At 46.8% G+C, this 17,959-nt stretch overlaps 1 protein-coding gene across 1 annotated transcript in view; it reads left to right on the top strand.

Annotated features, from left to right (window-relative positions):
• MYO7B (myosin VIIB) overlaps nucleotides 1-17,959 on the top strand; it is a 1,466,289-nt gene that overhangs the window by 1,180,903 nt on the left and 267,427 nt on the right. The gene's annotated exons all lie outside the window — the stretch shown is intronic.

Here is a 17,959-nt window from a genome sequence, read left to right as displayed (position 1 = left end):
GAACAGTTTAGCATGAGACATACAGTTTGAATGGCAGTTAGGTTTTGGTTATGCATTCAGCAATTACAGGAGTGGTATTCTCATGATCTTAGCCTATTGACTGAAATGGCATCCCATGTAGATGGCCACTGCCTAGACATAGTAATGTATGAAGGGTGAACAGTGTGCCACTAGGAGAATACACCCATTACATGGTCTGATCATTTTGTGGTAAAGTTTGCTATCCCAATGGGACAGATGCTACATGTAAAAACCACAGCTGTTAGTGCTCAGATGGCACGTAGTAAAAAGAAAATGGATTCTATCAGAAGTGCACAATTACTTAAATGTCGAATTGCCCCTGGTTGACTCAAAATGTTCAGAATTATATCTGACTCTTATGTCCTGTCTTCAAAATAATTGTGACACTTTTCCCCCATAACAAGTACCAATAAACCTAGAAGCAGTAACAATCAATGGTATAATGAACCATTGAGAATGCTAACGAAAGATTACTGTTGAAAGGTCTCCTGCAAATGTTTTAGATTCAGAAATAGCACTGAAAGCGTACAAGGAGAGTATTGTTTTAGCCAAAGCCTTGTGTCTTCAAAAACAGATTGATCTTGCTCAGAATAGACCTAAAGCTCTATTTACAACTGTAAACAAATGTGCTACTCCGTCATGTTCAATTCCGCAATTCTAGTCCTTGTCTCTGGCAAATAAATTTAATTTGTTTTTTACAGATAAAATTGATCAGATGAGGACAAATATTGATCTTCAGTTCTTTACTCTACCAATAACTATATCAAACAATATGATGAAGGCTAAGGAAGATGAGACATGCCCCAAGTTTATGTTCAGATCCGTGGACCTAGAGACAGTCTCCAACCTCATGTCTAAGCTAAAGCCCACTAATCATAATTACTACAACATTCCTGCCTATTTAGCTAAAAGACATGTGACGGCTGTAAGTGGGTCTGTCATAAATGCCTCATTAACCCAGAGGCTCTTTCCAATGAAGTTGAAAAGTCATATCTTACACCCCTCCTAAAGAAAAACACACTGGACCATAAGGTATTTGCTAATTATTGTCTCATTGCAGGTTTATCCTTGCCATCTAAAATCCTGGAAAAAATTGTTAGGGTGCAATTACAAGAATTCCTGGAAGATCAGGGAATACTGGCTTTGCACCAGTCGGGATCTAGGCCAGGACATGGGACTGAGACAGCACTTGTGTCAATTTGGGACAGTGGGCCTTATTATAAGTTTGCCAGTACGGAAAAAAGGGTGCTGGTAAGCTCTGTCACCCATATTTCCGGACCGTCAAACTACTAGTCTGCTTGCCGTGGCTGCTGCACCCGACAGGTCTGACCTGCCGGGCGCAGCGGCCTCTGTAGACAGTCCCTTCACGGAAGTGCCGGTGCTTCCGAGTCCCCACTCTATGGGAATGGGCACTTACATTTTACCAGCACCTGCCTTACCGGGCTGCCGGAGTTGTAATCTACTGGTGGCACCAGGAAGTCAGGCGCTGGTAAAATATTATTATGAGTCCAGCGGCAACCCAGGGTTACCACCAGACTCATAATGAGGCCCAATATCTTGAAGGCTGCCGATGAGGGTGAAATCAGCATGTTAGTCATGCTGGACCTATCAGCTGCCTACGACACAGTCTATTTTGAGATTCTTGTCTCAAGACTTTCTACAGTGGCTCAGGTATCGAATGAGTCACTGCAATGGTTCACATCCTTTTTGAACAATCGATCCCAGCAAGTTAAATTGGGAACATTTATCTCTGATTCTTTATCAGTTAAATGTGGAGTGCCTTTGTTATTTAACATTTATATTCACCCTTTGCTGGACATCTTCTCGGAATTCGGCTTGCATTATCATTCCTATGCCGATGACACACAGATCTATGTTCGGCTAAAATAACCTGTGGAAGTAGTAGACAGAGTGTCAGCCTGTGCTAGCAAAATGGAGAGGCGGATGGTGGCTAATAAGCTTCAACTGAATCCAAATAAAACAGAGATTATTCTATTTGGATTTAAGGAAATTTCACAGCGCCTGTCCTGTCCAGAACTCTTTGAGGTTTCAACATCATTTGCAGCTAAGGTAAAGAATCTTGGATGTATCTGGCAGGAAAACTGAAGCGGCAATCTGCAGATCAATTCAATTTTAAAATCTGTATATTACCATTGTAAATTGCTAAAACCTCTGCTACTGTTGATCTCATACAAAGATCGTCCACTGGTAGTTGGTGCACTGTTAAATTCAAGATTAGACAACGACAATGCCCTACTAATGGGAATTCCAAAAGGTAAAATCCAACGTCTGCAGGTTGCTCAAAATGCCTCTGTTAGATGGGTTTTTTCATTGCCCAGACATTCACCCACTTCTCTTCATTGGCTACCAACACAGCAAAGGGTTTTGTTTAAGACCCTTTGTTTGACTTTTAAATGCCTCCATGGGACTGCCCCTAGATATCTTGTTTCAAAAATCTCCTCTTACCATCCGGATCGATGTTTACAATCCTCAGGACAACACCTACAGGTGGTTCCACCATCAAGATCTGGGTCCTGGGGTGATAGACTCTTTTCCTGTGGAGGGCCGCAAGCCTGGAATGCCCTTCCCCATGATCTTCGGAAAATTAAATTCCTTCTTGAATTTAGGAAAAAGCGGAAGACCTGTCTCTTTGATTAAATGTGCTCATCTTACAAGGAGGTGGTTGTAAAGAACTCTATATAATTTCCCATTTTCCACCTCCATTGAGTACTTTAGAGGGCAAGTGGATATCTCTGGTCTACAGAGTTCCTGTGTCAGCTGTATAAAGCACAAAAAAGGCTGCAAGGACTTGCAACTTTGTCACACTTCCCAGATGAATGAGGGACATATTGACAGGGTACAGTTTATAGTATCAAGCTGACCCAACCAGGAAAGGGGTGTGGTCACCACTACGTCATCAGGGTTTTAATGTTCTGAATTGTGCATTCAAACCTTAGTCCTGACTGTCTTCTTCCAAGTTCAGCTAAACCATATACAATTCTTAAATTCCCCAGATGACCTTGTAGTGGAGTCCTTTATCATATGTGCCCTGCACCCTTTCTTCGTGTGAAAATGATTTCTGTCTTATTTAAGTTTAGATGTTAGTCAGAAACATTGCAATACTCTGCTATGGTTTGAGGAATTGCTGGGATGCACCCCATGATGATTAAATACAAATATCAGAATCTTGTCTGCAGAGGTTGACACCTTACCTATAACCTTATGGGGATCCCGTAAATCATTAAGGCACTAGGGAGCAATCTCTATAACAACAAAAAGGTGTTCCTACTGTATACCCAAAGTCCAACAAATGAACTGAAAATGATTTAGACATTTTTGGTAAAGATTAATTACATTGATTAATCCTTCCTTAGTTAAAGTTTTAAAAAGACAATGAATCTGACATTCACTACTTAATAATTTCTTGAATGTAATTAATAGTGTCTTGAATTGAAACCTGTGAATGTACAAAAGTCCATACAATATTTCACAAATATAAGAAAAATGTATTCCAAAACTGCTACTTCTCAAAACATGCATACATTACAAATGAGAAAACAAAAGACACGTGATAAAGTGGTAGTTGATTCAGTGGCGCTGATTCCTTAAAAGAGTCATTTTTTCTAAACTCTAGCGCGGACTAATGATTTTAGCCTTTTAGTGTTCAAAACATTGGAAGCCCTCCCTAAGGCTGCCTCCTTCCTTGATAATAAATTCCTTTCAAATATTTACAGCTTCCACATTTCTTTAGTAGAAGCTCATGGGTGTGTATGAAGATATGATAAGTTGAAAAGCACACCCTTACCTTGTGTGCCTTCCCAGCTCCAAGTACAGAGAATTGAGATTGTTGGCATAAATATACAATCTCAGGCAGCATACCATACGCTTACTATATCAACAAATGTCATTAAGAGGCCATGCCACTTCGGAGACTTAAACAAAAATGTCCACTCTAGCCTATTGAAAGCTTTATCGGCATACAGGTACAAGGTCCCCCAGCAACTTGCTCTATACCTCTGCCATGACATCACATATCAATGTGGTGTGCAGGATGTCACTCACTCTTATACTTTCATGTCCCCATCTACAAGTTCTACACATACTTAGATTATATTTGGTAGTAGTTGGGCCAGCTTCCTGGGATCATAGATCCAGCTCCTGGTCCTGACCAGACATAGTAAGGTTGGACTTGGTGTCAGCAACACTGTGCCATGGCAGGTGTGGGCTCAATCCAGTTGACGCAAAGACCCAAATTCCATATCAGAAATAAAGGATTTGACTATGTATTTGAGTGCATCCATAAGGCTGAAAATACTTTCATAGTAAACGCCTGGGATGTATATAAGACCGGCGTTGACAGTGATGCAAATTCCATTTTGGCAAGTAACAAGTGAAGTGTTCAGGGTATGTTTGATATAAATCAAAAGGGTGGATTTAAACTATCATTAACTGAATTGTAACACTCCACTACTTGATCTAATAAGATTGGCTATACTTATAAATAAATTAATATCAGTTGCAAGTGGTGTGGGAGACAGAACCGGAAGATTTATAAGAGTCCTGGTATAGGAGAGTCTACTCGGAATATATACCTTTGCAACATCTCCCCCAGAAACAGAGATGGAAACCGAAACGCTCTTGCACCAAAAGTGTTGAAGGTGTTCATGGATACAAACATTAGGGGACTAGTGACGGGTACTGATGAAGGGTACTGTCATGGATGCCATGATTGTGATATTCCATACTTTGAACAAAAGGTACCCTAGTCGGTGATATATGCAACCCTAAAGGAACAGTGTAGAAGGGGGGAAATAATACCTTGAAACACTGTGAATTACACAATTATAGTCACCTGGTAAAAATACATTTTATTAAAAAACATGTATATATAATAACTGCAGGAATACATTCAAAACTTGTGTAATACAATATGACATTAAAAATATGCATACCAGGTGCCACAAAACCTACCGCAAAAACTACATGTTGCAATTATGCCATTATTCTTATTTCTTGTAGCATGGTTTTCATCACCACATTCTGACACAAATGTCAATCAACAAGGAGACAACATTTGTTAAAGCTCTAAAGGGTCCCACAAACTTCTGTGTATCTTGATGCAGATAATTCTAAACGCTGAATTGATAGCCCTACATGTTTCAGTCCCTCTTCTCATGTGTGGGTATTTTCTTCAGGGGCAAAAACTCTGTAGAGTGGTGAAAGGAACCTATTGGCAGAATACGGACGCCTATGGAAGGAACACTCACACTCTCAATGTGTATAGTGTATAACTCTTTGTTTTATAATTGGTTTGAACAGACTCCATAATAAAAGGGACAGCCATATTGTGTAAGGTAGCCTTACCTTGCTTTTTAGCTCATTTGTGTTAGTCAGCCATATCTCACATTTAGCCCAATTGTGTTGGTCAGTCATATCTTGCGTTTAGCCCAATTGTGTTGGTCAGTCATATCTTGCATTTAGCCCAATTGTGTTAGTCAGCCATATCTCACATTTAGCCCAATTGTGTTGGTCAGTCATATCTTGCATTTAGCCCAATTGTGTTATTCAGCCATATCTCACATTTAGCCCAATTGTGTTGGTTAGTCATATTTTGCATTTAGCCCAATTGTGTTAGTGTTAGTCAGCCATATCTCACATTTAGACTAATTGTGTAAGGTAGCCTTACCTTGCTTTTTAGCTCATTTGTGTTAGTCAGCCATATTAGAAACCTGAAGGTGCCTCCCTTACTAGTCCCCGGGGATCTGTCATCCAGGTGGCCAGGACACGGCCATCACTATTGGATCCAGTTCCTGGGGGTGGACCAGTGAGGAAGGATCACCTGGATGAGGGGTCCTCGGGGAGTGGAAGAGGGATGCGGTATCCCCCTTCTTATAACACGTTTTCCCCATCCTACCACGTAGGATACTCAGACACTCTAACCCCCCACTCCCTTTTCCGACACAAACACTTTCGCAAAGATGGTAGCCAACTTAACAGGTATTAAACAATTATTAGTCTCCAGTTCAACACATAGATATGCACTTGGGTTCTCCCACCTTCGCCCCCCTCAACTGTCATCACAGTCCGGCAAGGCCTGGGTAGGTTCTGGCCCTTCGCACCGCGGGTAGAGGGCCCTCGCGACCAGGCATGGTTTATAAGTTAGCACCGGGAAGTTCTGATCATAGCCCAAAACAGGCGCCCAGATGTTCGAGAAGTGGTGGAGATGGCCAGCGTTGGCCGCAGTGACTTTCTCTGCTATCAAAATGTCCCAAAGTTTTAGCCACCATAGGATCATCAAGGGGCCCTCAGGGGACTTCCAAGTACGTGCCACTGTGATCTTTGTGGCCAGCAAAAGTTGTGTTAAAAGGGTAGCTCTCCTGCCAGTTCTTGGGTAGGTACCTGGAATTGGGACTCCCAGGAGAATAGGTTCCGGCTCCAACTGAATCACCATCTGGGTGATGTCTGTAATGGTAGCAATGCACTGGGACCAAAACTCTTTCACCACCGGGCATGTCCACCACATATGTAGGTAGGACTCCGGTAGGCCACAGCAGCGCCAACACAGGGGGTCTAAAGTGGTGCAAGTGGAGCAGGGGGTAGTACCATCGTAGGAGTAACTTCTGTGCACACTCCTGGTTGGTGATACAGAAGGAGGAAGAGTGAGTCCTCGACCAGATGTCAACCCAGGTCTGATCCTCTATGGGATGTCCCTGGTCCACTTTCCACTGTGACATATATGAAGCCTTGGCAGCGAGGAGGTCCACTTGCAGGTTACTTGAAGAGAGTCAAAAAGGTAGCCATATTCTGCTTCTAGCCTAATTGTGTAAGATAGCAATATTCGGCATTTAGAAATTGCAAGGACTAGCCACGTGTCACACTGATAGACTTGTGAAGATAAGCCATGCGTCACACTGGGATAGATCTGTGAAGATGAGCCACAAGTCACAGTTAGATAGATTGCAAAAGAAACCATGCGGATCACTAGATAGGATTGCGACGATTAGTCATGCGTCACATTAGATAGAATTGTGTAGGCTAGCCACCTAGGAAAACTTTGAGAGTACCCAATATACTAACCACTCTGCTCCCCTCCAGCATACTACACAAATACTATACACACCCACTGGACTAGCCAAATTATACACAAACACACACCCAACATAAGTAAGACTCACCTACAACAAACAATCCCTGACACTGGGCCTTACCCATGCAGATACAACAAACCAGTGCGCACAACCACAACCTAAATACCAGCTAATCTACACAAAAAACACACACACCCAATTTACAAAACATTCACATAGAAAAACAAACCAGGCATTGGTTTTACCCATATGGATACAACAAACCAGTGCACACAATCAACCATCTGCAAGCAAACACACATAGACCTCCGTTTTTCCTGGTTCTGTAACTATCCTATCATTCTACCCTCACTAACCAACCCAGTCCACTTTCTTGCAGAGCCACGTGAACGCCTGGAGACTGCCCCTGGGTGGTAGCGATGCGCGGTATAAATCAACATAACATGACATATTCATTGCATGTGTCCGATATCACTGTGAGTCCCACTGGACACCAACAATTATAGACTCATTTTGCTAATCAATACTGATTGGACATTGTTTGCCAATATACTCTTATGTCACTTCACCTTTTCTCCTTACTCTCATGAGGACTGGACCAGCACATTCGCTCAGCATACAAGACTCACCCAATGACAACACCACCAGTCCCTTTTTACGTGCGGACAGGGCCATTCACACAGCATTGTAGTTCTCCTGAGTGACTCTTTTTTCCTTTTTCCTTCCTCCTTTATTCTTTGTTTACCTTTGAACCAAGACTCCTACCGGTCTTCTTCAATTGATATTGAGAACTAACGCAGGGATTTCCTGTTGTAGGTTGTGCTCACGTTCCTTTTCAGCATGCAATTCATACTGCTTGTGCTTGGAGTTCTTGGACTCACTCAACCTTTTCTGGGATTTGTGCATGGCCCGTGGAACCTTTCCCCACATGGTGCTGAAGAAAAGGCGAGTTCGCTGGGAAGAGATCTTCAGTGCACTGCCTCCTTAACACCTCCAGCACTTTGAGTCATTCAGCCTCAAAATAAGCGGCCTTCCTTTTTCTAGGGCACCACAGCTCAGCGACTTCCGGAGAGTACACCTGGTGGAAAATTGAAATCAGACATCAGATCCTCAGTCAGCTCGGCTTCCAGTCCTAGAGGCATTGCATCCAGACTTTCAGGGAACTCCATTGCTGAACCCACACATGAAGAAGTCATCACGGGATGGGGTGGGAAGGGGTTCAACCACATGGATCACCTGTTAGTTTTCGTATGGAGGTCTCTCCAAGATCAAGTGGAGCACATCAACATTCAGAAGCTCAATATGATTTAGCTAGCTCTAATTGCATTTCTCCCCTTTCTGTGATGGAAGATGATACTCATTCAAATGGACAACATGACCTGCATGTATTATGTAAACACATATGGGAGTGTGTTATAGAACACTTTATCATGGGGACGGTACCGGAACCTTTGGCAGCAATACGTTGTGCTTCCCCTTTAAATTTAGTATAGCCCACAGGGGCGTGGCCTCGGGCATGGGAATGTCCCACCGAGGCCCCACCCTCCGGCACCTCACCTCAGTCCCTCTGTCCATTTTTCCGCACGGCCGGTGTCGGACCTGGCAGCCAGAGCTGAGAGTTTCTGCTTGCTCCTCGTTTTGTTTTTTCAATCTTATTTAACTTCCCTTTGGTGCCTCGTCTCCCCTGGCGCATGACGGCTGCAGGAGGATCTACAAGATGTGCCTCATGCGACTACTTGGTCCTGGCCTCGGACCCCCATGCACTCTGTCTTGAGCGTTTGCGACCCGACCACCGCTCGGACTCATGTTCGGCCTGCATTGCTCTCGGTCACAGGGCATCGAAGAATAGGTTGTCGCAGTGGAGGGAGAACTTCCACACTTCTTCTCCACCCCACCTTAAGGACTTCAACTAGAGGACCTCTCATCAAGACAAGTTAGGCCCTCTGTTCAGCACAACTGCACATGGCGTTGACTCCTTCCCCGGGGTTCCCAGGGATAGGGGTTCCTTGGATTCGGGTTCTGGCAGGCCCAAGGCCTGTAAGGCTACTGCTCCCAAGCCGAAGGTCCCAGGGGCTCTTCCGGACACTCTGGGGGCAGACCTGAGCTGTCCAGGCTACCAGCTCCCAAGCTGAGGGGCTGAGGGGCCTTACCGGGCTGTCCTCAGAAGGGCGATGAAGTTGGTCCTCTTCAACCCCAAGGGGTAAGGGATCGTCGAGTGCTACCTCCAAGAGTCTGCTCATTGGCTCTATCCATTATGGCTACCAGCACTGGTGCCCAGGGCATCCTGCCTACGCAAGCTCAGTCTAAGGTCTAAGGTCATGACTCAGGGCGTTACGACTACGGGCTCAGCACCTACCAGAGTGATATGGGTCTGTATCTGAGTTCTTTCGTGGCTCAGGGCCTTCATGTCCTCCCACTCAGAGCGTGACGCAAGACTTCAAAATGGCAGATGGGCACGTGGCGAAGCCTGCCAGGCTGGCAGCCGTCATGGATTCAACTCAGGGCCCGCCCATGCTTTCGACCATTGAATGGGCTTTGCAAGACAATCCCAGTCCCCTTCCTTCTGGAAGCGGCAGTGGATTTTATGGTACAGGCTTCTGGTCTCCTCAGGGATACATCTACCCATTGCAGCCGTACGGCTACACGCCTCTGGCGCCTCAGCGCTTTGTCCTTTGACCAGGAGCTGAGGCCCAGCACCTCATATGGCTGGGCCGCTATGAACCCACTGGCTAGGAAGGACCGCTTCTTCAAACACTTCCTCTTCCTCATGCGTTCCCCTCAGATGAAGGGGCTCCTGAAGGATATTGTGAAGGAGGTCATCCCGCAGGTGGCGCCTTCCCAAGCCCCTTCTCTATGTACTCCTCCTGTTCCTCCAGCACTGCCGGATCCAGTGCCAGTCCCTCCCCCGGTCCAGGCCCTACCGGTTGTTCAGACCCCTCCACCTCCTCCTTTACCACCAGCGCCTCCCCCTCAACAGCCATTGGACCTGACTTCGGTGTCGGATTTAGGGGGGACCCCGTCAGCTCCTGTGTCCCAGGGTCCTATCCCCCCTTGGTCTGTAAAATGGGGGGGCAATGAGGACAATGATGCCCAGGACTACAAACCCTCGGCTTCTGTTAAGGCCTTCCATGACCGCCTTCAGGGCTTGGTGGAGTTCTTGGGGGTCCTCTGCCTGAGGAAGCCCCCACCCCCAGGAGTCGGGAGTGCTAGCAGAGGTCTTGGGTAAGCGCACCACCATCCGGTCTGGCAACCCTCTCCAGAAGGATGTCCTGCAGGTGGCACGAAAGGTCTGGGAGAAGCCCTGGGCCAACGGCCGAATGAACAAGAAGTTGAACAAGAAGTTGGACAGCAGATTCAGGCTAATGGACAGGAGCCAATCCTCCTGGCCTCCCACCCGCAGCCACATTATTCAGTGGTGGCTGTGGCCTCATTATATTCTAAACCATTGTCTTTGTCATCTTCCTCCACGAGAGCCACCTCCGGTTGTCTCTCCAGGTCCTTGAGTCTTTGGAAAAGCACTGTTATTCCATCTCAGCACTGTATCTGCGGCAAGCCAACTCAGGCTAACCAGAAGCTGTGGCGGGAGCACTGGGAATTTCTGTCCCACCTCCCTTCAGAAAAGCAAGCCTCCTTCAAGGCTGGTCTGGCAGTTGACTGAGCCATTGCGCAGGACCTCATAGAGTCTTCAGTCTCCCAAATCGACACTGCCAGCAGAGGGCTGTGCCTTGGTGTTGAGATGAGAAGGACGGCGTAGATGCACGCCTCTAAGTTTTCATCTGATGTGGTGGATCGGATCCTGGATCTGCCCTTCGAGGGCGTGGACCTTTTTCATTCATCAAATGATGACCAGTTGACAATGAAGAAAATCTGCACTCAAACCGCCAAGTCCTTGGCCATCCTGCCGAAACCTGGGCAGAAATCCTTCCCTCAGGGCAGGACTGAGTTCAAACCCTATGCTTTCTCTGGCTTCAAGCGGTTTCCGGTTCGTGGTACGGGGAGGCCCGACAGGTCACCCTGGGACAACAGGAGGAAGTATCAGAGAACTTCACACAGGTTTTTCCACACTCTGTCCTCTGCCCCCCGCTCCCTCTGACTCCAAGAAGCAGTGACATCGAGGTTGGGGAACACAGCTCGCCTGTGAGGGGCCGTTTGGCTCTTTTCCAGGATACCTGGAAGCGTCATTTCATCAACCCGTGGATCCTATCAGTAATCTCCATGGGCTTCAGTCTTCCTCTTCCTTTGCCTCTACCGTCCTCTCCTCCTTTTAGTCAGATTGTCTCTTTTACGGGAGGTCATTTAACTCTTGGAGATGCAGGCGATTGAACCGTTTCCTCTTTCATACAGTGGTTGCGGGTACTATTTCAGGATTTGTGCGGTACCCAAGAACAACAAGGCTGGCCTGAGGGTCGTCCTGGACCTGTCATTTCTAAATCTGTCTTTACTGCTGGAACGCTTCAAGATGAATACTCTCGCACACATAGCCGAGTCTCTGTGTGCAAGGGACTGGATTTGTTCCCTGGACCTCAAGGATGCTTACCTGCTTGTACCCATCTATCAACCGCATCAGAAGTTTCTGCGGTTCACGATTATGTCATAACACTTTCAGTACAAGGTGCTGCCCTTCAGCCTCAACTCAGCCCCTCGTATCTTCACGATGCAGTGGTGGGCATACTCCACTTTGAGGGCCATCATCTGTACTCTTATTTGGACGACTGGATGGTGAGGGCGGGGTCATCCTCAGGGGTGTTGCACTCCTTCCAGAGATATGCGGATATCCTTCATCAGCTGGTGTTCTACCTCAACCAGAGAAACTCGGTTGTGCCCATCTCAGCATCTGGTCTTCCTAGGGATGCGATGTGACTCTACGGTTCAGCGGTGTTCCCTACGCCCGAGAAGCTTCTGTCCCTATGCAAGGTGGAGGGGCACTTTCTGGCCAACTCGACCACCTCGGCATGGTGGTTCCAGCATATTCTGGGCCTCATGGCCTCCTGCATGCTCACTGTACAGCATGCTCACCTCAAGATGAGCCTACCTTGGTTGTGACAATGGACTCCTCTCTTTCGGGCTGGGGGACTACTCAAGCCATTTTTGCCCCTCAAGAGGGACAAGTCTGTGCTGGTCAGGATGGACAATTCTACTACGATATTTTACCTGAATAAGCAGAGTGCCACCCATGCCCCCCTCCTATGCATGGAGGCGGTATAATTATGGGAATGGGCCATGACGGAGAGAGTTTGGATTTCAGCACTCAACCTCCCGGGGGACAGCAATGCAGTAGCGCACCAGCTGAGCCGCTTGGGGTTCAACACCTACGAGTGGGAGTTGCACACTGACTCCTTGTTGCCCCTGTTCCAGCATTGGGGTTTCACAGACCTGGATTTGTTTGCCTATCCAAGTGCCGCCAGTTTGCTTAATGGGCAGGACGGGTTGGGAGTCTCTGGGAGATGCCTTCCAGATCTGTTGTCACGACCGCAGGTGTTATGTGTTACCGCCCACGCCTCTACTCCAACGGACCCTCTGCAAGGTTTGGGCTTCAGTGGGTTGCAGCCTCATCCTGATTGCCCCCCACTGGCCTTCGAGTCCCTGGTTTTTGGATCTGCTGCCGTTGTGATCCCAGGGTCCCGTCCACCTTCCGATCTCCAACAGGGGATTCTTGAAGCAGCAGGGCGGGTTGGTGGAGCATCTGGACCCGGCCAAGCTGGCGCTGGCTGCATGGTTCCTGACCAGCTGAGGCTTCAACATGCTAAATTTTCGGATGACAACTGGGACATCATTCAGCAGGCCAGGAGGCCCTCGACTCGGTCCCAGTATGAGAATAAATGGACTAGGTTTTGCCATTGGGCTCGGGACAAGGGTCTGGACCATGTCACCTGTCCCTTGGATGAGATACTGTTTTTTTCAGCACACCTAGCTTATTTGGCAGCCATTGGGGCTTAAAAGAATTCCCCTGAGCATGTGTTTTCTGCAGCCAACCCGGTGGTTAATGCCCACCTTAAGGCGTTGTCTAGGCTTTTTCCGTCAGTGTATAAGCTGCACTCGGTTTGGGACCTAAATGCGGTTCTTGCTACTTTGCAGTGCAAGCCTTTCGAGCCAATGGCCTCTGTGAACATCCGCTTGGTGACACTAAAGACAGTTTTCCTGGTGGCTCTCACTTCTTCGTGAAGGATTAGTGAGCTGCAGGCGTTGTCCTTGTGGGAGCCCTTCACCACGTTTCACAACAACAAGGTAATCGCGCACACTCACCCAAACTTCTTGCCCAAGGTGGTCTCTACATTTCATCTAGATCAAGAGATCTGCCTGCCGGGGTGCTTCCCGAACATGCAGTCAGAGGCAGAGAGGGCCCTGCATTTCTTGGACCTAGAGAGGGTTCTCAAGTTGTATCTCTCTCTGACAAAATCCTTCAGGAAGTCTGAGGCATTGTTTGTGGCTTTTGCGGGCTCCTCTGCAGAGGTTGGTCAGGCGGTTCTGAAGAAACTTTTTGCTTCGTCCTAGATATGAGGCAGGTTATCACAGCTCCACCCTATGTTTCTTGTTCGGTGGAATCACCCACAAGGATGGTGGAAAGGGGAGGAGACATGTGAGTTATTAAAGTTACTCACATCGTGACTAGAGTACTCATAGTCCAAAGTCCCATTTCTTCCATATGTCCCACGCACCTTACCCCACTAGTATGCCAAGGGCTAATGTGTATAAGAGTAGCCAGGTATCTAAGTGCCCGATGTGTACAAAGGGGACTGAGGTGAGGCGCCGGAGGGCGGACCCTCGGCAGGGCGTTCACATGCAAGAGGCCGCTACCCTCCGCGCTATAGTAAATTTAAAGGGGAAGCTCAATTTTCCACTACCAAAGGTTCCGGTACCGTTCCCATGTTTGGGGACGCCACACAAGGATGGAGGAAAGGGGACTATGAGTACCCTAGTCACTTCTGTAAGTAACCTTAATTTTTCTCCCATTCCCCTTATTTTGAGACTGATCTCCAAGTGGTGCTGTATGTCTTTGATCCTCATAGTTCTTCACTGGCTGGCCTGGACCTGGTTTTCAGACTTGATGGAGCACGCTTCGGAAGGCTCGATGTAGTGCTGAGTCTTTCTGGAGATTCCTTCGCAGCTCGGAGGGAAGGTGTATCCCCTGCCTTCTCATTCGCTGAGCTTAATGAGCTTGTTCCTGAGGAGTTGACACTAGGTCATTTGGGTCTTTTGAGGGACACTTTAAAAATCATTCAGGCAGCTAGGAAGCCTTCCTTGTGCTTCCAGGATAGGAGTTAATGACTTCAGTTTTGTCATTTTTCCATGGACGAAAACATCAACCATTTGAGGTGCTCCCTTAAACAGGTGCTTTCTTTTATCTTGCAATTAGGTAGTTAATGTATACAAATACAGTACTTGGGCACGATAGGCATCTAAAGGAGCTCTACAGAAATGTATTTCTCCACTTTCAAAACAGTAATTTGGCACTGTTTTGAGGCCTTCCTGTGGTTGGAATCCCGCCTCCCCTCCCCACACACACACACACACACACACACACACACACTTAATGTTCTTCGCCTGGTGTGGGCCTGAAACAGATATTAGTGGTTAGCTTGCGCAAACCATTTGAGCCCATGCCCTCAAAAGATAAAACATTGGTCACCAAAAACTGGAAAATGGCTTTCTTATTGACTATTATATCTGCCAGAAGATATGATATGATATGGTATGATTAGGTATTTATGCCGTCCCTTTCCACATGTGTTTCTAGGCGCCACAAGACAAGGAGGGGAGCCAGAGGGATGACAAGACAAACAATCTTACTAGGCCTTGTGACATTCAGATAGTACAAGTGCAACACGAAGTGCAGGGGAGAGTGTGTGGGGAGAAGTTCCGGGAAGGGATACAAGTTGAAGGGCAGTCAGGGCAGCATGACTCTGAGCAAGTGAGGAAGAGAAGAGGAAGGTCTTGAGCAGCTTCCGGAAATTCAGGTGATCCGCCTCAAGTCTGAGAGGGGCAGGGAGGCCATTTGAGAGGGAAGCACCTGCGGAGGAGAGAGATCTACCTCCACGCTCTGTTTGGAGAAGCATCTGACCCGCAGAGAGTTTGAAGTAGCTTAGCAGAGGGCTCTAAAAGGAAGGTATTCAGGAAGAGAGTGTTGGTTATAGAGAGGACCACGTCCCCAGAAAGCCTTGTGGATGATGCAGAGGGTCTTGAACTTGATCCTCGCGACCGCCGGGAGCCAGTGCAGAGATTTCAGAGCTGAAGAGAAGCAGTCTTTGGGTTTGAGGCCAAGGATAAGTCTTGCAGTCCTGTTCTGGATTAGTTGAAGAGCGCAAAAAGTAGTGTTAGGAAGAGTGAGAAAGAGGCTGTTGCTGTAGTCCAGTCTGGAGAGAACCAGATCTCTGGAGACAGTGAGCTTCTGAGGGAAGGTGAGAAAAGGAAGGATACCTCTGAAGAGGTGCAGCTGGAAGTAAGCCTTCTTGGCAAGGTCTGTGATATGTGGAGAGAAGGATAGAGTGGAGTCGAAGATGACTCCAATGTTTTTGCCTCAAAAGAGGGTGAGGGGAAGGGGCCTAAGCAGTGGCGTCGCTAGGGGAGAGCCTGGGGGGAGCGGTCCCCCCTGTGAAACCCTGTGCTCCCCCTTGTGCCCCCCTACCTAAGACGAGCAGTGACCATGTTCTCCCCCTACTTTTGTCTGTGCCCCCCTACTTTTGTCTTTGGCCCCCTCTGTGCCCCTCCTAAATTTGATTCCTGGCGACGCCACTGGGCCTTAGGAGGGCAGCCAGAGGGAGAGAGGAAAAGTGGGAGCAGGGGTCCCAATGAGAAGAATCTCTCTGTGGTTTCTTCATTCCATAGCAACCTGGAGATATCAGTACTTTTTTTCCAAACTATCAATCGTAAGCAGAGTGTATTTTGCACTACCTGATTGGGAGGTTTGGTGATGACGTCTTGCAGAACCTAAATATGGAGGCTATGCAAATGTGCCAGTCCCTCCTACAAGGGATGAACACAGTAAAGCATGGATTGAAGGGGATTATGGACTAGGAGTAAAATAATCACTACAGTCAGTTTTTCTTTTTAGTGACACTTCTTGAAAACATACTCCCAAAACATGTGGGACCAGATCAAATTAGTTTTGACATATGTGTTTTCTAATCAGTAAATACAATACATTATTTTGGTATCAGTTGATATAAAGGCTACCCAATGTTATGAAAAATATGTTAGAAAATAAATCCTTGGTGCCATCATATATGTTACGTTATGTTATGCGGTGGTTTAGCGCAGCAATCACCCGAGGGTATCTCTTTGCTATTGGCTATGAACTAATACAAGGGCATCATTACACGGTAGGCGGAGGACCAAGGTGGAAAGGGGAATTACTGCCCTATTCCAAGGTTGGCGGGGCGGTAATTCCCCCTTCCCCCATTGCCCTTCCCCATTCCCATTTTTGCCCCATAGGGCATAATGGGAATGGGGAAGGCGCTAATTACGGTGCCGCAAATTGTGGTACCGTAATTAGCACCCTGGTCCCTTTGCGGGTTGGTTTTTAACGCCTGCTAAACAGCAGGCGTTAAAGTACCTACCCGCAAAGGGACCTCGTAGTAAGGTGGTAAGGGTTTACCGGTACCGGTGCCCTTACCGCTACCGGTAAACCCTTACCGCCATCTGTGTAATGAGGCCCAAAGACTTTAAAATGCTGCTGAAAGATAGAGCTTCTAAATTATTGATTAAACAGAAAGGTTTTCTGAAACAGTACTAAGCTGGATTCTCTCCGAAGATCGGTGCAGAGAGAATTCCAGAATTTGATTGCCTGAACCAGGAAGAAGCGTCCACCAGCTTGCTCTTTCTTATATCCAGAAATGATCAGTCTCCTGTCTGCCCTTAATCTTAAGGAGCAAACAGTGGTATAAGGGCCGATTTTTACCAATAAGGGAGTAGCCGTAGGATGTTGAAGACTTTTGAATACAAGACATATACTTTTAAACATAATTTGATTCTTCACCGGCAACCACTGAAGAGAGCAAAGTGCTGGGGTAATGTGCTTGTATTTCCCATACTTTGTTAGTAGCCTAGCCACAGTGTTTTGGACTTTTTGAAGTGCAGAGATATTGTAATTGGGAAGGCCTAGGTAGATTGCATTGTTGAAATCCAAACGCAAGGAAACAAGAGAGTTTATGACAAGCAGCTAGCTGATGTTGGAAGGAGAGGTAGGAAAGGATCTTGTCTATTTTCCTCAGAGAGAAATAGCAAGATTTGGTTACTGCCGAGACTTGTGAGTTCCATGTGAGCTTATTGTCAAGAATAATAACAGGATTTTTCACCTTGGGCTTTGGTCTGGGACATTGGCTAAAAGATTCTGGCCAGCAAGGGTGGATCCACTTATTACGTTTTTCATTGATGACTAAAATTTCTGTTTAGTCTGGATTTTCCATCCAGTTCTTTACAGTGAATAGGCAGTTCCTTATCTTGCCTGACAGTCATCATTTTCTTTGAGATCCACAAATAGATCGGTATCATCCGCATAGTTGAAAAACATGCTCCCAGCCATGTGTAGGACATCCATGAGCGGTTGGAGATATAGATTGAAAAGGATCAGTGATAGTGCTGCCCCGGAGGGGCACCGCATGGCAAAGAGCAGGGGGAGGAAAATAAAGGCCCCAGATTGATCTGCCGGGTGATTATACAACTGGAACAAGCTAGCCTATTAAAACCCAGACGTAAGGTATGTGGATTGAAAACTAAAAAGCTAGTAAGAAAAGCGTTGGCTTGTGATGGTATTATGGCGTCAAAGTAGATTTCTCAAGCTTTCCATGTGAGTTGTCCTTTGCATTCTGTTTGTGGTAGTGTCTTCTCTAACAGGCTTACCAAAATAAAAATGT

This window comes from Ambystoma mexicanum, chromosome 10 (assembly GCF_040938575.1).
Source record: "Ambystoma mexicanum isolate Mex_15411 chromosome 10, UKY_AmexF1_1, whole genome shotgun sequence".
Classification (NCBI taxonomy): Eukaryota; Metazoa; Chordata; class Amphibia; order Caudata; family Ambystomatidae; genus Ambystoma; species Ambystoma mexicanum.
The sequence above is the reverse complement of the archived record's forward strand: the minus strand, read 5'-3'. Positions and strand labels throughout refer to the sequence as shown.